The sequence below is a fragment of the Helianthus annuus genome, chromosome 11 (genome assembly GCF_002127325.2).
Source record: "Helianthus annuus cultivar XRQ/B chromosome 11, HanXRQr2.0-SUNRISE, whole genome shotgun sequence".
Classification (NCBI taxonomy): Eukaryota; Viridiplantae; Streptophyta; class Magnoliopsida; order Asterales; family Asteraceae; genus Helianthus; species Helianthus annuus.
Window position 1 is genome coordinate 118,672,398 of NC_035443.2, and position 22,046 is coordinate 118,694,443.

The window sequence follows — 22,046 nt, forward strand, 5'->3', positions numbered from 1 at the left end:
TAACAAAAACATTTCTTGGGGAGACATCCTGTCTTGGGGTTATTTAGAAGATCTTAAAGTTTATGCTATCAGACGGGAGCAGGGAGTTTAATATTTTGAGTTCTTAGCTGATATTGCTACTTTACCTTGGTGGGACGTAGACGAATTGGTGATAAAGAAGAACATTAAACAGTTCTACTACGGTCCAGAAGTACGTGAGCATGATCAAGAATTGTGGAACTACATCAAACTATAAGCATCAAATAATTATCCAGATTGGAAGCCACAATTCCCAAAGCAAATTGTTACTTACCTGAAGAACGGAGAAAAAGATATTACTTTGGATGTAAAGCCTCCCAGGTGTTTGAAGAATATGCCGCTCAGAGCCATTGAGCAAGACTTTCATGATATATTTTTAGCATGGCTATACAATCCATCTACAGCTGAGGCAGTGATTTCTTTGTATGACAAGTCCACCGGAAAATCTCGAAAAATCTGTATCTTGGATCCTATGTGGCTGGTGAACTGTTCAAAGAAAGACATAGACTGTTTGTTTGTCAACAAGATAGTTTATGATAAGAAAGACAAAGAGATAGCTATGCAATATCAAGGAGTAGTAGATGTTTGCTTCGCCAAAGAAATCAATTCAGGAAGATACTGGAAGACGAAATGGAGAGATCTTGAAATTGATGAGTTCTTAAAGATTTATAAGCGAAGTCAAAGATCTCAAGAGATAGCTAAACGAGCTGCAGAGTTGGGCAGAAGAAAACTGGGTTACGTGCCGCCTACTGATCAGACGCCAATCGAATCTGAAGAGAAAAAAGATACCAAAATGGGATCGAAAGCGTGATGGCGACCCAGAATATCGAAAATGGTGGATAACTGAGGGCAGACACAAAAGAATAAGAATGTTAGAAGAAAGAGCAGAACAAAGAAGGCAAAAATCTAAAGAAAGAAGACGCAACAGGAGGAAATAGAGACTATGTTGGAAGGAACTACAGCTACATCCGAGGGGGAGTCTGTTAGTGCAATAACGTCTGTAGCTTCCGTCAACATGTAGTCATATTTTGTATAGTTGTATATGTTTTGTATGTAAAGCAAGTCAGGATACGACGACGTTTTTGTTAAGTGCTATAGCTCCCAGCCGATCGGCTAGCCAAGCCGATCGGACAGCCCAACCGATCGAGTAGGATGTTCGATCGGTTAGCATTGTCAGCCGATCGGCTAGCCCAGCCGATCGGCCAGCACTCTCATATCCTGACCTTGCCTATAAATAGCTGTTCGATCAGCTTATTTAGTACCTTTGACACTTTCACTTTCTAGCAACCTTATGTCAGTCTGAGTTCTCTCTGGTTCTTGTACATTTTCATATCATATCAATAGAATATCAGACGGTGATTTAGAGTAGAATTTTGTCTTCGTATATCTGCTATGTGATTACATGAATTTCGCGCATTGATCACTTACGATTCAACTACGTTTCCGAACAAGAAGATCCCATCCGAGGGACCAACAATATCCGTACAATTAATTAATATTAAATTTGTGCTTAATGATTGTGCTTGATTTCAACTGATGATATAAATTGCTTTACGATTTCTGTGTCATACATACATGTGCATCACATTTCATATTGTCACACCATTTATTACATACAAACTTTAGTGACATACCTGATGCACAAAGCACAGTTAGCACAGTTAGCAGATAACTCAGAAATATACTGATAGTGCCAGTACATAGACAGACAGTGTTTTGAGGCCCAGTATGAGCCAGAGACAAGGTGCTACACTAGTATGGAGTGTAGGGAAGTAAGGACCATAAAACTGCGTCAATAAGTGATAGTTTAAGTGCCGGAAAGTGCCTAAAACCCACCCAAAGTGCAGAATTCTGCATTTTTTTAGCAAAATTCAGCTTTTTAACAAGCTAGTTACATGCAAAAATTTGACTAAATGGTCCTGAATGCTTTCCTAAGTGTTAGGATTTAAAAGTGTCACAAAAAGTAACATAAAGATCATTAAACGGAATAGCTTGACACTTTAACGAACCGGTATCTAACCGAACAACCGGACATTACCCGGAACACCTAAATATTGCTAGAAGCATTGTTTTATTATTTCTTGGCTCGTTATGATCCCCGAACACCTTAACACCCACTAAAATATCTAGTAAACTAACTATATGCTTGGTTTTGGGTTTATAATCTAACTAGTGGTTACAAGTTACACTTAGGCCCCTCCCCCTAGCCTATAATCGGCCATCACCACCACCATACCCTCAAAGATTTTATTTAGATTTAGCTTGATTTGGGGAACAAAATATAGAAGAAATCATTATAAGTATGGTGCATATCTCACAAGATCATTCACTTCTCACTTCAACACTCAATCTTCACACCATCTCCCTCAAACTCTCTCTCTCCCTCTAGGCCTTAACTTGTGCCGCCACCACCACCACCTTGCAACCTTCATCCATCTAATTTCAAGCTAAATTCAAGCGTTAGAAGGTGATACATGGAGCTTGGTGTTTGAAGAACTTGAAGAACCTTCATCCATAGCTTTCATCCACCATTTTCTTCATCTTTTCTCTAGTAATCTTCCCTAGCCTTTGAGCTAGTTGTAAGCTTCTTGTTACTAGTTTTTATTTCTTATTTTGTTGGTTAAAAAGATGTACATTATTATGAATCACAAGAACACTAAAAGACTTAAACGAGAATCATGAACATGAAGCTTAAAAATGATGAAATCTTGTTAAAACAATGTTGTTAAGTACATGCATGACACTTGATTGTTATTTACTTGAGATTATGATGTTGATCATCATAAGGAGCTTGCTAGATTCTGATTAAACACATGATCTAGCAAGTTAGAGGATGATTATATGTTAACCCAAGAAGATCATCCTCACTTATGAACACGAATTTGAAAAAAAAAATTATTTCTTGAAAAATAGTAAATAAAGTGAGCTAGTAATTTTGTGAATGTAAGATTTATGAATAATTTTCCAAGAAAACCGAGTTCAAAATATGATTTTTAGAAGAACTTGATTCTTACATAAATGTACATTGTTTTTTGTGGTAAAATAAGTGTAAGAGCACTTTATTTACAAGAAGAGTTCAAAAGAATAATTTTTGTAGAATATGTTTACAAGTTGTAAACATCTAAAATTTTCAGAAAGGAAGTTTATTAAGAAATAAACACACTTTAAGGGGTAACTAAGTCTACTAAACATGTTACCAAGTTACTATGAGTTTTTGTGAAAGTTCATGTTCATGTTGTTATATAGATTGTATAGTTTTTGCACTTGGGAAGTGTAGTTTGATTATTGATTGTTGGAATGATTTTTGAAAAGAAAATGGTATGCTTCAATAGCATGGACACCTCCATTCACAAAGGAAACTATGGCGAAATTTTCTAAAAAATCAAACGCTTAGGAAATATTTTCTAACAAGTGTTTACAAGTATGTTTTTAACTTTGTTTTTCAAAATAAACTTCGCCATAGGTTTTGTTACAAAAATACAAAGTATCGGAGGTTGGTGGAATATTTGCTTACTTGGTGGAATAGTTATATTACTTTAGGGTAAAATAATATAGCTTAACAAATACCATGACAATTACAACTCCAAAATAGTACCAAAAATCGCAAGGAATAAAATATTTAAGTTACACACTTGATATTGTGAAACCGAACGCAAAAACGTAACTTATGAAATATTCCGGAGAACACTTTTACAAATATATTTTTGGTAAATATTATTTTGGAAACAAGAAGTAAAAAATATATTATTTTTGGGGAAAAATATATATTTTGGAATACATTATTTTTAACAAATAGGTTATATATTTTCTAAGTGGGACTTAAAAATATAGTTTCGGAACTACAAAAATACATGTATAAGATACCCCCATCCTTGGGAAGGAATCACGAAAATAAAATACTTGAGAAGTATTGTTATGAAAATGTGGTTTAAACAATTATTCCAAAACTAAATATAATTTGAGGTTAAAATAATTATTATTTTGGCAAATAATTATAATTTGGAATAACTTAAGAACGCAACTCAAAACGTTAAACTCTAAGCCAAGGCACGACCCGTTCGTCTAATAGACATTAGTACGTTGTAGGTTGTCGTGTAGCTGACAGAGTTTGATTTACGATACTGAAGACGCACTACTGTGAGTTCATGTCCCCCTTTTCCTTAAACTGTTTTATTTACTTACTTCGGGGGCGAAATACATGTTACAAAGGGATACTTACAATACTATTGGTATGATTAGCCTAGGAAAGAACTATAGATCATGTGATATGGTAGGCGGATACTTGGGACCATTAATCCTCGTATCAGGACCGAGTGACATGAGCGATAGATCTATTTGGGTGTAGCGAGCCCACACCCCTGAGGCCGGGGCGGCCCATAGTGGTGACTATGTCTTCCAGCCGGAAGCCCGGTACAACTTTGCTAGGTTTGAGTCTCCCTACACCGTCACACATATCAGTGGCCTTGCAAACCATTGGTGATCTTTTCCTTGTTTGCAATCATACCGGGACATACATACATTCACTGTTTACAGAGGTTTATACACACTCACGTACACATGAACTCTCTCAACTTTTGTTGATTTTTCAAACTACATGTATTTTAGGGAACTAGTGGATCTGGCGGGGTATGCATATGTCAAGCTACGTAGTGAAATAAAAGATGTTATCCATGGTTGTTGAGTTTAGAGGGTGTATCCTAATCCTGGACGGGATACATTATTCTAAACTCGGGTTTTATTTAAGTACTTTTGTTGAGTCTTTGTGAACTCGTTTAAACATGTCATGGTTTGTAACTTATTTCGGTATGGATGTTTTCAAACAATGGTATTGTGGTAGTTTCTAAACTTTATTAATGGATAAACATCTCGTGTTTTTATCATATAGCATTGTTGTGATTGATTGCTATGGTATTAAGAAGTCACACCAAATAAACCACGTTTCCACAAAAGTCAGGGTGTGACATACTCATGCTAAGTTTTTAAAAGAGTTGAACACTAACACTAAAATTGACGAAACGGTAAGCATTAGGTTAACAAATGATCAAACTTCGCTAATAAAAATTTGAAATCAACATTACACCGGTTCCCTGTTTTTTTTTTCAAAACTCCTTTATTAGTAATGTCACAATTGATAAATATCTTTGTGTTAATATAATGCCGAACTACATTTTCGAAAAATTAAGTATTAGTGATTTTTCTCCACTTCAAATACTCATTTTTCTATCCAATCGGAAAGTAATAAAATCAAAAGGGGTAGTTGAGGATGTCTTGGTCCAAACAAATCAAATGGTAATCCCAACCGACTTTGTCATCCTTGATGACGCTCCTCTAGTGTTGGGACGACCTTTTGTAAAAACCCATGAAGCTTTGAAAAACCAAAAGTACAACAATCTATCTATTCAATTAGGGGTATTTAAAAAGAGTGTCGATCTTGAGAGTTCAATGAAATATCCAATCGGCAATAATAACCCCCTAATTGAAGATGAAGATGAACCACTCGATACAAGAGAAGAGATTGACCACTCTGTTGATGAAGAGGTCGTCATAGAACAAACTTTCATGGTTCTTGATAAAAATGAGCTATCAAATAAGGAGTCTCCTAAGGACCCACCTCTTAAGCCCAAAGAACTTCCTAAAGGTTTGGAATATGCTTTTCTAGACAAAGATGGAAAATCACCTGTAATTATTTCGTCAAAATTAAGTAGTTTAGAAAAAGAAAAACTACTTTACACTTTTAAAAAAAACACAAAAATGCGATCGCATGGAAGCTTGTAGATATCAAAGGAATAAGTCCTTCCATGTGCATGCACAAAATTTTAATGAATGATGACTATAAATCGGTAGTACAACCACAACATAGGGTAAATCCAAATGTCCAAGAAGTGGTTAAAAATGAGGTCATCAAACTACTTGACGCCAGACTCATTTACCCAATCTCCGATAGTCCTTGGGTAAGTCCCGTACAAGTAGTTCCAAAGAAAGGAGGTATGACGGTAATAACTAACGAGAAAAATGAATTAATACCAACGAGAATCGTCACAGGATGGAGAGTGTGTATAGATTATCGTCGATTAAATGAAGCAACAAGGAAAGATCATTTCCCTTTACCTTTCATTTATCAAATGTTAAAAAGATTATCTGGTCATAAATTTTATTGTTTCTTGGATGGTTTTTCAAGTTATTTTCAAATACCGATAGCACCCGAAGACCAAGAAAAGGCAACATTTACATGTCCCTATGGAACTATTGCTTATCGACGCATGCCATGCGGTCTATGCAATGCCCCCGCAACGTTCCAACGTTGCATGGTGGCCATCTTCCATGACATGATAGAAATGACAATGGAAGGCTTCATGGACGACTTTTCTATCTTTGGAGATTCATACGACCAATGCCTCGAAAACCTTGAACGAATGCTATCCCGATGTGAGGAAACTAACCTCGCCCTTAATTGGGAAAAATGCCATTTCATGGTAATGGAGGGAATAGTACTCGGTCACAATATCTCAAGCGAGGGAATGGAGGTTGATTGAGCAAAAATAGACACTATTTCTCGATTACCACCCCATCCTCCGTTAGAGCTATCAGAAGTTTCCTAGGGCATGTCGGATTTAATAGGCGATTTATCAAAGACTTTTCTAAAATCTCAAGGCCTCTAACAAAATTACTTGAAAAAGATGCCCCTTTCATCTTTGACAAAGATTGCAATCAAGCATTTCTAACACTAAAAGAAATGATAGTCAATGCACCTATCATGATAGCGCCCGATTGGAAATTACCATTCGAAATCATGTGTGATGCAAGTGACTTTGCAGTTGGAGCTGTCTTGGGACAAAGAAAAGAAAAGCATTTTCACCCAATTTATTATGCTAGTAAAACACTTAACGATGCACAAGAAAATTATACAACAACAGAAAAGGAGTTACTAGCCGTGGTATTTGCTTTTGATAAATTTCGTTCTTATCTTGTTCTTTCTAAAACAATAGTCTATACAGATCATGTAGCCATTCGATATCTCTTCAAGAAACAGGATGCTAAACCGCGTTTGATTCAGTGGATTCTACTCCTCCAAGAATTTGATATTGAAATCAAAGACAAAAGAGGAGCAGAAAACACCGCAGCAGATCATCTTTCGCGCTTGGAGGACCCAGCTTTGGAGGCAACCAAGGATGAGTAAATCAACGAAAAATTTCCAACGGAGTCCTTGGAAATGGTGGAATACAGAGAAGAGCCATGGTACGCCGACTATGCTAACTACCTAGCTAGCGGTATAGTCGCCAAAGGATGGCCACATCATCAAAGAAAGAAATTCTTTGCCAATGTGAAGCATTATTTTTGGGAGGATCCTTATCTTTTCAAAATGTGTGTCGATCAACTCATCCGCCGATGCGTACATGGTAGTGAAGCAAGAAGAATTCTACGCCATTGTCATGAAAGTCCATACGGAGGACATCATGGTGCCGCTAGTACCGCATGAAAGGTATTTGATTCAGGATTTTATTGGCAGACCATTTACAAAGACGCCCAAAGTCTTGTCAAGACTTGTGATGCTTGCCAACGATCAGGTAATATTTCTTCCAAAAACGAAATGCCACAAAACGGTATTCTTGTTTGTGAAATTTTTGATGTGTGGGGACTCGACTTTATGGGACCTCTCCCACCGTCAAAAGGAAACAGATATATACTTGTGGCGGTCGATTACTTGTCTAAATGGGCCGAGGCCGAGGCACTTCCAACAAATGATGGAAGAGTCGTGGTAAGATTTCTGAAAAAATTATTCTCTCGTTTTGGAACACCTAAAGCATTAATAAGTGATAGAGGTACCCATTTTTGTAACCATCAACTTGAAAAAGTTTTAACAAGATATGGGGTCTATCACCGGGTCTCAACGGCAAATCACCCTCAAACAAATGGACAAGCCGAAGTGACTAATAGAGGTTTAAAATGAATACTCGAAAAAACCGTAGGGTTAAATAAAAAGGAATGGGCCGATAAGTTAGATGACGCTTTATGGGCTTTTCGAACTGCTTATAAAACAACAATAGTTACAACCCCATATAAGCTAGTCTACGGAAAAAGTTGTCATCTACCAGTAGAAATAGCACACAAAGCCTACTGGGCGATTAAAAATGTAAACTTGGATTTAGAATTTGCTGGTAAAAATAGATTTTGTCAATTAAATGAATTAGACGAATTAAGGAATTATGCATACTCTAACTCCGAAATTTATAAGAAAAGAATGAAAAATTTGCATGATAAACATATTAAACCTAATGAATTTCGGGTAGGGGATCAAGTTCTATTATTTAATTCACGACTTCGATTGTTTCCTGGTAAATTAAAGTCTAGGTGGTCAGGACCTTTTTTCATCACCCATATTTTCCCACACGGTGCAGTCGAAATTAAATCTCGGAATGGAATTATATTCAAGGTCAATGGCCAACGGCTGAAGCTCTGTCAAGGATTCATTGAGGATGAGGAGGAAGAAATCTCGCTTCAAACGGCCGAAGAATGAAAGCATCGACATCATACCTGGTAAGTTACGAACAAGCGGGTTGACATCCAAATCGGTAAGTCTTCTAACCAAGTTTTTGGGAAACAGGGCACTCACACGAGCACTTAAAAAAATATTTTTGCCCGCCCACGGGGCCGTGTCCGCACAACTGTCGGGATAAAACCGCCTTTTCAAAACAGTTTCTTCATTCCACACGCCCCGTTCCCCTGAAAACTCTCTGGTTCGGACGATTTTTCAGCAAGATTTCGACGTCTCCTCTACTTCTAACAACATCAAGGTATGATTCTATCATCATTAGTAGTTAGATTAAGCACTTGCATGTAGTTTAACATCAAAAATTTGGGGAAAAATCTAGGGTTCTTGAACTTGAGTCGGATCGAACCTCAAATTTTTGCATAAATCTGTTAGCATTAGTTTAGATTCATGTTATAGAAAGTAAATCAACTTGTATTGTTTGTAGATTCGCCCGATTTCACACAAAAAACCTCAAACCCTTGTTTTTGAACCGAAAAAGATAAAATTGAAGGGGTAAACGGTTTGTTTTGAGAAAAACGGAACTTGGGGTTTCATTTTCATGGAAAACCGCCCCTACTGGACCAAAAATTTTCAAGTTTTTGGGACCGGGTCGAAAAATGGGATTTTTGGGAAACAAACATCTGGACACGGGGTCATGCTCGTTAAGCACGGGGGCGTGTCCAGCCAATTTCAGGCCAACTCGGGGCGTGTCCGCTAAACACGGAGCCATGTTCAGCCTACTGTTTTCAGTTTTCTCTGAAAATTTCACTGTTTCTTGCTAAGTGTTTGGTGTTTTCTTTCAGATGGCCAAGAAGTTCACCCGATTCAATGCAAATGAGTTGGATGCTAAAGCAAGATACGATGTGCTTAGAACTAGGCTGGAGGAGTACCCACGACAAGTATGCATGGATCTTCTAGGAGTAGTGAACCAGCTAGATCGATTTAACAACATTGTCACCGGCCCATTAAGAGCCGCCCTGTGCACTCGGCTTCGCTCAGTCCATGAATACAACATGGAATTCTACAGCACATTCGCTTTCAAGACGAGAGCCGGTCCATTTGATAATGATGGGGTAGAATTCCTTTGTGGGGGGGACTGTGTACTCAATCTCGATAGCACAGTTTGGGGCAATAGTTGGCCTGTATGCGGAGGAAGATGCTGGGGATGAAGAAAACACAGGCGTTCTACGTGAAATTCCAGAAAATCAACGCTAAGCTGCTTGGGCGCAAATAAGAGATGGCAACTACAATCCAAGCGGAACTAAGAGCACACAGTTGAGAGACCCTCTTTACCGCTACATCCATAGGGTCCTCACCTACTCTCTTAGCCAAAGGCACGACAACATCGGCGTTGTAGGGTTACGAGATCTGGTGGTCCTCCATTGCATTCACACCCGCACCAACCTTGATGTTCCTTACTTGCTACTCCGCGACATGCACTGGAACCAACTTGCTACTCCCCCGACTCCTATCTTCTTTGGAGGGTGGATTTACCGCCTCTTCAAACACTTTGTCGATAGGATGTCAAGGTCTTTCCAAAAGAGCCCATGGTCGGGGAGAGTCAACATGGTCATATGCCGCTCCATGAACTTGATCTATGAAGCGGATGACGGGACGGTCAGTTTTCAAAGAGTTCAAGGGCATGCATGGAACCCGCAAGAGGCACTCGTCTTACACGCACCACACATCTGTCCTCCTTCTCAGTACCACTACCAGCCCAAGGGTGATCCGGGTCAATCCTCCTCTCAAGGAGGCGGTTTTCCTAACTTTCAAAGTTTACATGATTTATTGCAGGAAAACCTCATGTGCACCAGGAACACCTACAACATGACCAGCAACATGTATGCCCGGGTCAGAGCAATAGAGAGAAACATCTCCGACATACAGGATGACATTGGGAACATCCGGGAGTACATGGCGGGGCATAGAGGGGACGATGATGATGAAGACGAAGACATGGATTGAGCGGGGGGAGTGGAGGTAGGATCAGCCGGCTGGAGGTCTATCAGGTTAACCCCTTATCTTATGTACAGTTTCTGGCCTGCGTGCCGTTTGTTGAACAATTGTATTTCCTTTAACACTTTTTATTTCTGTATTTCTTTTATTTTAACTTTGTGATGTGGATGGTTGAACAATGGTAATTTAGGATGTTGGTTATTACTTGGTGTGGTATTTGTTAGTTAAACAGGTACATACGAGGCTTAGTGCACTGAACATTAGTGCCACTAAAGCCGGGACAGCAAAACCGAAGCCACAAACTTGTTTCACACCTTTGTAGTTTGTCCACACGGGGTAGTGCTCAGCCGACACGCCCCCGTGCCCATCGCCCATACCGGCTGTTTGTCTAAATTACGCAGACTTTCGCCAGACACGGGGCCGTGTTCACCAGACACACCCCCGTGTTCACCTTCTGTATGTTCTCGTTACTAGCACTCTGACCACGGGGTCGTGCTCAGCAAGCACGGGGCCGTGTCCAGATGCCCAGTAACATAAATTTTTGCTTTTACACACCTTTTACACATTCAATCAACCTAAAAACCTATTTTTGGGACACATTTAGGACAATGTGTAATTTAAGTGTGGGAGGATGCTAAAACCTTGAATTTTGCAAGTCCTAATTACAAGCCTTACACAAAACTCTAATAGAACCTCTAATCACCCCAATTTTTTTCAAAAAAACTTTTCATTTTTTACTTGTCTTGGTTTAATTTGGGAATTACAAGTTTTAAAAAGGTTATATTTTTACAAATTTACAACCGATAGCGTCGTGATAAAAAGAACCAACATAAGAAAATTATGAAACGGCATGACAAATCGAGTTAAAATTTGATTATATATACTTGATCACATAAAAACCCATTCCCACAAAAAGTGAGTTTTGAGCCTTTATTGAGCATACAAATACACATCTTTAAACTAAATGCTCATTTTTCATTTCTTGTGTGAATAGCCGCTTGGTTTCTTACGACTCTAGAACTTGCCACGACGATACATTCCCGGTCCTTACCAACTTAAACCCAAGTAAGTAAATGATGGAGGCATTAGGACTAACATTTTTTTCTCTTCAACACCATTATTTTTTTTACCACCTACCCAAAATCCCCCCTAGTTAACCCCTTTGAGCCTAAACCTTTTCATTTCTAACCCCACAAACAAACACCCTTTTACCCATCAAAACCCTTTTTTTCATTTTAAACCCTTTATTTTAGTAAAAAAAACTCGGTTTTTCATGTGACATTCCTTATCAAAAAAAAATGAAGTCAAGAAATAAAGAAACAAGTTCATCAAAAAGAACTTTGTTTGAATAATTGCGTCACTAGAAAAAAATTAATTACAAAAATAAAAAGTCTTACGAAAACCGACGCTTTTTACGCCTTTCGCCCTTTTCTACTAACCACTAACCCAACCACCTACCTTTAACCCAAGCCTACCCTTTCCCCAAAAGTCCTCTTGATATTTACAAAGGTTTATAGTTAAAAAGGAGGAGGATTGATTGCTTGGCAAGCTAATGGTAGAAGTAAGTTCCATGCCCCTCTCGAGTGTTTCAAAAAAATACAACTTCGGCCGAGTGTTGAGTGATCTCCCGTGAGGTATGTGAACTTGTATATAAATGGAATTTTAAAAGGCATGTTATGCCCTAATAAGTAATTTATCTTATGTAATGTTCTAAAGAAATCATGACGAATAGGATTGTAAATAAAATAAAAACAAAACCTAATAAAAATCTTGGAATCCCGACACTCTATGACAAGCCCAAAAACTTTCTCTTCTACCCATTCCATTTAGGAGTGTAAAGCCACATTATAAAGAGTTTTGCTTGAGGAAAAACAAAGATTCAAGTGTGGGGGTATTTGATGTGTGTAAAATGCAACATATAAATTACATCAAATGAGGCATAAAACTAACCCTTTTTTAGTACTAATGTTGGAAAAAGTATGCTTTTGTCTTCCTTTTGTATTTTCAGGATTAAATGAGCTCAAATAAACAAAAGAAGCAAAAAGGCAGCTAAATCTAACATAAATACAAGAAAAGGAATAAACGTGGCATGTCCGACCCCTCGACAGCATCTCCCAAAGCAAGAACAAGAGAACAGAAGACTGAACACGCCCCGTGCTCAATGAGCACGGGGGCGTGCCCAAGTGTCATCAGAAAAGACAAAGTTGTAGAAGCTTCTATCACCCAATAATGGGCTGTGGTCAACGCAAAGATTCGCAGAATCCAAACAAATCTTGATAGTATAGATACGCTTCTACACACGAGGCCATGCCCAGCGGACACGGGGGCGTGATCAACTAATGTAGACAAACTGCATTAAATGAAGAAAGAGAAGATGGATGGACACGGGGCCGTGTCCGGGCTTCTGTGCAGGCTATAAATAGGGGTGCTTGGCTCACTTGTAAATCATCCCTTGGCAAACCACCTCTCTCACATTTCACCCACCAACCACCACCATCACAACCCACATCCACCATCATCATCCATCATAGAGTGTGTGTAGTAGTCTCGGGATCCAAGATTGATAGTAAGAGTTCTTGACAATCAAAGGCCATGTTTGCTTAAGTCTCTTACATCACTTGGTGAAGACAAGCATTTTGTGTAATACTTTTTATTTTTAATCTTTCCGCACTTTTTATTTGGTTATGCATTAATGACTTTAATAACTAGTTTCTTATGTTGAAGGTGAATCTTCCTTATCATTTATCCGTGGTGTCTTGGCATTATTTTACTGTCTATATAAGATAAAAGATTTACACCATTCATATCTCCACGGTCTATATGGAGATATGTTGGCTACCTGGTCGGGGTTAAGGGAATGGTTTGGTAAGCGTCTTGCCTTGTTCAGTGTATAGATCCTGCAAGGACCTGGGTCAAGCTTAGTAGGACCTCCTTCAATACCCACTGGTATTGGATGACGGGGGTTCGAATTTTTTGATCCCCTCATATGCAAGCTACTATTAAAACATTAACCCGACTACTTAGGATTGTATCCCTACTGACTCAAACTACTTAGCCGAGGGTAACGTCACCTTCAAAAGAGGGGCCTACCACATTACACATTAATAACTTAATTAATTATCTTCCAATAATCCAACCATTTAGGATTGTATCCTTGCTGACTCAAACTACTGGGTTGAGGGTAACGTCACCTTCAAAAGAGGGGCCTACTACTATAATTAAGATAATCTCTTAAAAAGTGCAAAAGTGCGGAAATAATCAAAGGTTACACTAAAGGCGAGTCGGATCCAAGTGATTCATCTTGTCTATCTGTTTTATTTTTATTTTTATTTTTATTTTCATCATTTTTAGTTTTTATTTTCCAGTTTAAAACCTTTTTCTAAACTTTTGATTTGATTAGACGTTGAGGATAAACTGGTATTAAAAGCTCTTGTGTCCTTGGACGACCTCGGTATCTTACCAATACTATACTACGCTCATGATGGGTGCACTTGCCCATATGTGTGTTTGGTGTTAGTAAATATCGTGTTTTATAAATTTAAAACTTGACTAATGTGTTAAAAAGGGCTAAAAATATACATAAAATATATCACACCGCACGTACATCAAGTTTTTGGCGCCGCTGCCGGGGACACAAGAATTTTAAGAAAGCTTAAAATCGACGGCCTAATCAGTTTTCCAAAACTTTTTTTTAAACGCGCACACATTTTTCTGCATTTTAGTTAGTTTTGCATTTACAGTAGGTTTAACACGGGCCGTGCTCACTGAACACGGGGCCGTGCTGCATATTTTTTTCAAAACTCCCTGATATAGAGTCTGAACACGGGGTCGTGCTCACTGAACACGCCCCCGTGCTGGCACAAAATCAGTAACTTTTATTAAAATGCCCAGATACAGAATCTGAACACGGGCCGTGCTCATTGAACACGGGGTCGTGTCCAGCCTCTGTTTCCGTTTTTATTTTTGTTTTCTGGTCCCGAGACTCTGTTGTGATCTGCTGAGTGATTCTTATGGATCAATACTCAGGAGATTACAACTACACCTATGAGGAGGATGATTATAAGGAAGACTATTGCACCATTTGTGGTGACCCGCACTCGGTACAATATTGTGCCTTATTTCAACCCTCCGCTTCATACACCTATTATGAGGAGCCCAGGTACGAGCCATCCACTTCATATACATCCTATGAAGACCCAAGGTATGAACCTTCTCCCTCATACTCAGATTTTGATGAACCAAGGTATGAGCCTTCATACTTATACTTTGAGGAATCAAGATATGAGCCTCCACCTTCATATACTTATTATGAGGAACCATGGTGTGAACAACCCACCTCATATGAGTATTATGAAGAACAAAATCACGACACTTACCCATCATATACTTACAATGAAGAACAATGGTGTGAACCATCTACTTCCTATGAGTATTATGAAGAACAAAGGATCGAACATCCGGATTCAAGCTTTGAGGATCCTGATCCTTACTCTATCACCGACATAGCCGATAGGATAATAGAACACATTAAAACTATCGAACGTTGCATAAAAGAATCTCGCGCAAGGGAAGAGGAATCCCGCGCAAGAGAAGAATTAACTTGTAATAAAGAAGAGATAGTTGAAAATGTAAAAATGGAAGAACAAGTAAGTGAAAAACCGACACATGAGTTAAACAACGAGAAAGGTGAATCCAACAATGCTAAAATGCAAGAAGAGTCTAATTTTAAAGAAATTAATCTCTTCTCACCTTCTTTCGAAAATCATTGTTTAGTACCTACTCATGCTAAGTTTTTAAAAGAGTTGAACACTAACACTAAAATTGACGAAACGGTAAGCATTAGTTAACAAATGATCAAACTTCGCTAATAAAAGAAGACCCATTTGAAATCAACATTACACCGGTTCCCTGTTTTTTTCAAAACTTCTTTATTAGTAATGTCACAATTGATAAAAATCTTTGTGTTAATATAATACCGAACTACATTTTCGAAAAATTAAGTATTAGTGATTTTTCTCCACTTCAAATACCCATTTTTCTATCCAATCGGAAAGTAATAAAATCAAAAGGGGTAGTTGAGGATGTCTTGGTCCAAACAAATCAAATGGTAATCCCAACCAACTTTGTCATCCTTGATGACGTTCCTTTAGTGTTGGGACGACCTTTTGTAAAAACCCATGAAGCTTTGAAAAACCGGAAGTACAACAATCTATCTATTCATTTTGGGGCATTTAAAAAGAGTGTCGATCTTAAGCGTTCAATGAAATATCCATTCGGCAATAATGACCCCTCTAATTGAAGATGAAGATGAACCACCCGATACAAGAGAAGAGATTGACCACTTTGTTGAAGAAGAGGTCGCCATAGAACAAACTTTCATGGTTCTTGATAAAAATTTGCAATCAAATAAGGAGTCTCCAAAAGACCCACCTCTTGAGCCCAAAGAACTTCCTAAAGGTTTGGAATATGCTTTTCTAGACAAAGATGGAAAATCACCTGTAATTATTTCGTCAAAATTAAGTAGTTTAGAAAAAGAAAAACTAATTATACTTTTGAAAAAACACAAAAATGCGATCGCATGGAAGCTTGTAGATATCAAAGGAATAAGTCCTTCCATGTGCATGCACAAAATTTTAATGAATGATGACTATAAATCGGTAATACAACCACAACGTAGGGTGAATCCAAATGTCCAAGAAATGGTTAAAAATGAGATCATCAAACTACTTGACGCCAGACTCATTTACCCAATCTCTGATAGTCCTTGGGTAAGTCCCGTACAAGTAGTTCCAAAGAAAGGAGGTATGACGGTAATAACTAACGAGAAAAATGAATTAATACCAATCCCGAAACGATTCTCTTTCGTTACTTTGACCATACAACCATGACTAGTCCCCTTTAAATGAACCTTCAAACTAGGGATGAGCATGTGGTACCAGATACCGATCCCGTACCGATACCATACCGGTACCGTCCCGTACCGATACCATACCACTTGTATTCGGTATCGGTATTGGTATTACGTTTTACGATTATTTCGGGATCGGGATAATCGGGATTGGTATCGGTATTTTTTGGTAATACCGACTTAATACCGATTTCCCACCAGCTATTTCCCACCCATAATTCATGTAGGGTGGTGAACTGTAATTATTCTCACATCCCTTGCCTACCAAATAAAATTCCTAATCCTCAAAAACATAACATGACCGATCCCAATTCCTCCTCCCCTAGGTCGAAGAGTCTTAACCAGTTGCTTGCTGTTGCCTTCGATCGATCCATCTGAAGTTTTGTAAAAAAGAAAATTAAGGTGGTGCTTTGCTTGCTGCTGCACTCCATCACTTCAGAAGTTCAGATTCTGAAGTTGCTTGCTCCATCGCTCCATCAAGGTACACTTATCTCATTTTAATCTATAGAAGCTTCTAAAGTTGAATTATACGGTGAACAAGAGTTAAATCGATACCATGTCTAGTAAGAGAACTTAGATTTGGTACATTTCATTGATGATGATAAGGCTTAAGAAAACTCGAATGGAAAAGGGAAAGGGATGGTGCATGACATGGCTTAAGAAAACTCGAATGGAATGTAGTGAAATGTTTTGACATTTTTGGTCCAAAAGTTACTATGATGGCTGATAAAGGATGGTAATTTAGTATTTTAGTGCAATGTTTTGAACTTGTTTTTTTTTTGTCATTCTACTATGTGATGAAGGAATGATGTCTCTAGTAAGTCTTGTATATGACTTTAACTTTTTTGGCTGATGTTATTTCTTACACAGTTTCAATGAAGTGAATGTTTTGAACTTGTTTGGCTGATGTTATTTTAGTGCATTGTTTTGCACTTGTTTTTTTTCATAAACAAAGTTTTTAATGAAGTGAATGATGGCTGATGTTATTTCTTACAGAGTAGGGATGATTTTGGTGGCAATTTATCAATTTAAGAATTCGGTATTTTTCGGTATCATTCCGGAAAACCGGTACCGATACCGGTACCATACCGATACCATACCGCTTGTATTCGGTACGGTATTCGGGATCAACTTTTGAGGAAAATCGGGCTCGGTATCGGTACGGTACTGTGCTCATCCCTTACTTCAAACCCATCTTAATGCACCCACTTGGGTTACAGACTCGCATGACTGAGTCCAGCGATTTAGAAAACTAACACATGTTTATAAACACTAATAATTTCTTTTCCCGAGGCGATGTGGGACAATACCCACTTGGAGTTTACTAAAGAATAATAAACACATATGGTGTGGGATTAAACTTTCGTATCAAGTTAAATATAATATTGTTGGAATATGGAAAAAAGGGTATATAATAAACTCATTTAAGATCACAAGCCGACTCAAGCTTGATAAGTAAAGCTCGGACTAAGGCTCGTTTATTAAATAAACTTAATTTTAGGCTGCATGGTATGGAGGTTAGTCCTCCACCGTCCCAGACCGGCGACAAACCAAACTTAACAAAGCTCTCAATTTAATTTAAATTTAGCATACCGAACTTAAATAGTTCAAGCTTAAACCCTTTGTCAGGCGAATTTTATTGTTAAGCAACTCAAGTCACGAAGTCCCAACTCATTTACAGACCTCCAATGAGGATGCCCTAAAAGGACTTAAATTGATTGTTTTCTTCATAATCTGCTAAACACATAAAAAACAAATTGATTAATAAAACTATAAAAAAAAACAAAAGATGGATCAGATTTCTGGCTTGGATTCTTCCTAAACAAAGAATGTAAAAATAGCGCACAGTATAATCAGCTTCGGTCATCTGGGGAAATAATCATCACTTCCATCTTTCATTCCTTTAAACCGTTTCATATAAACTAAAATACATAACTATTAATCCATCTAAAGCAACAGAATCCAAAAAATATTGGAAAAACAAATCACAAATGGAAGACAAACCAACCATTAATCAGATAATTGTAGTCTGGAAGTGTTTATCAATCGACATCATATTTTCCGACAACTTTCTCATCACCTTAAAGGCATCTAAACTACATTGTATCGACATGAATTAAAAATAAATAAATAGAATGAAAGTTGAGTGCTCAGAAGGATCCATTGGTTGTTTCTAATCATGAATCGAAAACTCAAGTTTTCCCTCATAAAATAGGTAGATTTCAACATCATTGCACCTCTAAATCGTTAAGAAAAACATGAAATTCAAGTGAAGAAAATTATTTGTAAACTAAGAGCTTATATTAATATATACCTGCAAATTGCTCGTCGATTGCATTTTGGAATAAACTGGTAGTGTGTATTTATGGTGGAATATTGGGGTTTTAGGGTTTTCTTGAATATATGCGATGCGGCGGGAGTATGTGAAAGGAGGAAGAGAAAAATGTAAGATATTATGGCCTTCAAATATTAATATTTTGCATTAGTCGTCCTTCATTTATGATTCTTTGCATTTCAATCCCAATTTCCCCCAATCTACTGTAAGCTAATACCTTTTCTGGTTACTAGGTATTTACCCTAAGGGTGAGTTCTAAAGTGAACACTAGTATATTTGTAAACTGAGTGAACAAATCTTGGTCATGGATTTACACACGCGTATGGCTAGGATTTGATCATGAAATCGTAAAATACACTAGTGTATTTCATCATCAAATACTTGCCATTAATTTACAAACGTGTATGGCCAAGATTAGTTCGCTCAGTTCGCAAATACACTAGTGTTAACTCTTGAACGTAATCCTTTACCCCAATGCGTCATGGATATTATGGTCCAGTTTGGACGATTTTTATGTCAAGGCGTGCGACAAACCATTAGTAACGGTTTTTTTTCATCGACAACCGAAGTTGAACAACTGATACTTAGGGTACACGGTATGGCTTCGGTGAACCCTTCGGGGACTTGCTTTCACCGATTGGTGAACGATCGCCGCTCCCTAAACGGTGATCGGTGAGTCCCTTTTTCGGTATATAGTCACCGATTGTTTGAGCGGGATTGATTGAGGAATATAGCCGTTATCAGACCGTTGGATCTAGCCGTTAATAAAAAAATTCAACTTTTCTTTATAAAAACAACACCATTCAACACCATTTTTCACCATTCTCTTCTCTATCCAACTATTTTCGAAAAAAATTCACTTCTTCCATTTTTCACTTCTACTTTCTTAAAATGGATGATATACCACCTCTATTCATTCCAATTGATATTAGTGAAGACGATGATTCTTCCTCAAGTGATAGTAGTTTAATTTTTTTCCAGAATCTTATTAACGAAGCCGCCGAACTGGAAGACACGGGTACTTCTAGAAAAAAGAAATCCGTCCGTCGAGATCGAGAGAAATGTCATGAAAACCTTATGAGAGATTGTTTTGTCGAGGAGACCATATTAAACGAAGAGGTTTTCGTCATAGGTTTGGCATGTATGTCGAAAAGGTTGTTTTTAAAAATTGTGAGTGACGTGCAAGCGAATAACTCGTGGTTTCAATAGACCCTAGATGTGAGTTTGAAGAAGAGTTTTACACCGATGCAAAAAGTTACATCGGCGATTAAGCAACTTGCAACCGGTAACCCTCCAGACGAGTACAACGAGTATTTAAAATGTCTGAAAGGACTTTCCGTGAATGTCTAGAAAATTTTTGCGAAACTGTATGTAATTTATACGCTTCCGAGTTTTTACGTAGACCTACTTGCCACACGTTGCGTTCTTGTACCAAGCTCATGAGGAGAAACATCACCTTCCTGGGATGTTGGGTAGTCTTGATTGTATACATTTTGTTTGGAGAATATGTCCAATGGAGTTGCGGGGACAATATATGAGGGGGGATCACAGTCACCCGACAGTTATGCTCGAAGCAGTGGCCTCTCAAGATTTGTGGATTTAGCATGTTTTTTGTAGTCCACCAGGTTCACAAAACGACGTCGACGTGCTCTAACAATCTCCGTTATTTCTTACTCAACGAAATGGAACTGCAACAATATGCCCATTTTACGTGAACAACCACTTGTACAAGTGTGGATACTATCTTACTGATGGAATCTACCCTACTTGGTCATGTTTGTGAAATCATTTCCGTATCCTCCATTGTGAAAGAAAAGAAGTTCAAGAGGCAACATGAAGCGACAAGAAAAGACGTGGAACGGGCTTTTGGTGTTTTAAAGGCAAAATGGTGTATACTTAATCGACTGATGTATGCTATGAGTGTTAAAAAATTAGGAGCGTCGTATCTGCGTGCATTATTATGCATAATATGATTCTAAAAGACGACGGAAACGCGATTGCACCGGTACATATTCGGGATCCTCCAGTCGAGCCGTTTTCGAAGGCACTTTTTATAAAGAACTCGTTGATGGAGCATCTTGGAGAACAAGATTTACCCACCTTTTGGCGTATTCCGACGACGAATAGTTAAATTAGGTTTTTTTTACTTTATTTTTATATTTTAATGTCATGTTATTTATTTTAATTTTATGTAATGTGTTTTATTTAATTAAAAGTACTTTTATTTAGTTTAAAATATGTTTTATTTATTTATGAATAATTTCTAGAAATATAAAAATATATAACTCAAACACCATAATAGTGTTTGAACCATTGTCAGTGATTGAGTGCAAAATGGGAGTGGAATTGAGAGTTGACATGGCATTATATTATTGGTAACTCAAACACCCTAAGGTAGTGTTTGGTATGCATGAACAAGAGGTGGAATATAATGAACTATTGTGAGGGAATGAAAAAAATGTGTTTGGTTGGTGAACGTAATGGAATCACCCATTACATAACTCATTCCATTTCCTCAAATTCATTCCATCCACTCCCCATGTTTTTTTTCCATTCCATTCACTCTCTCAGCCTACGTCACAAACACTGCCCATCACCTCCACCATTTGCCACCACCACCACCACCTGCGGTCGTCACCACCCGCTACCAACCTCCGCCGACCACCACCACCAACGTCCTCCGCCGCGCGCCGCCACCGCCATCGACTACCATCGCTGCGACCCACCATCGTAAACCACCGCCACCCTGACCACTACCGCCATCCTCCGCCGACCACCACCACCATCCTCCACTGCCACCACCCGCTACCGTCGACCACCACTACCCATCGTCGTCGTCGCCATCACCATCGGCGTGACCCGCCAAGAGCGACCACCGCCACCCCGACCACTACCACCATCCTCCGCGGCCACCTCCCGCTACCGTCGACCACCACCACCCACCGTCGTCGTCACCACCACCATCGACCACCATTGCCGCCACCCGCCACCACCTGACTACTACCGCCACCCTCCGCCGACCACTACCACCATCCTCCACGGCCACAACCAGCTACCGTCGAACACCACCACCCACCGTCGTTGCCACCACCATCAACCACCATCATCGCCACCTGCCACCGCAGGCCACCCCCAACCCCGACCATCGCCGCTAAAAACCGTCACCCACCGACCACTGCCACCCACCACCACTACCACCGCCACCCATCGTTGCCACCGCCACTAGCCGCCACCGATCACCGCCACCACCCATCGCCGATTTAATTCATTCCTCTTTTCTTACCTACCAAACAACACAA

The 22,046-nt window shown here is 38.8% G+C and overlaps 1 long non-coding RNA gene and 2 other non-coding genes across 3 annotated transcripts; all 3 read right to left on the minus strand.

Moving 5' to 3' along the window:
- Positions 1 to 17,860: 17,860 nt before the first annotated feature.
- Positions 17,861 to 18,832, minus strand: LOC110889770. The gene is made up of 2 exons (XR_002563917.2): positions 18,727 to 18,832; positions 17,861 to 18,146 (listed from the first exon to the last, which is right to left on the minus strand). It is a non-coding gene; the product is annotated as an uncharacterized LOC110889770 (long non-coding RNA).
- LOC118484601 lies at positions 18,202 to 18,304 on the minus strand. The gene has a single exon (XR_004873708.1). It is a non-coding gene; the product is annotated as a small nucleolar RNA Z103 (small nucleolar RNA).
- Positions 18,555 to 18,653, minus strand: LOC118484607. The gene has a single exon (XR_004873714.1). It is a non-coding gene; the product is annotated as a small nucleolar RNA R41 (small nucleolar RNA).
- Positions 18,833 to 22,046: the final 3,214 nt, after the last annotated feature.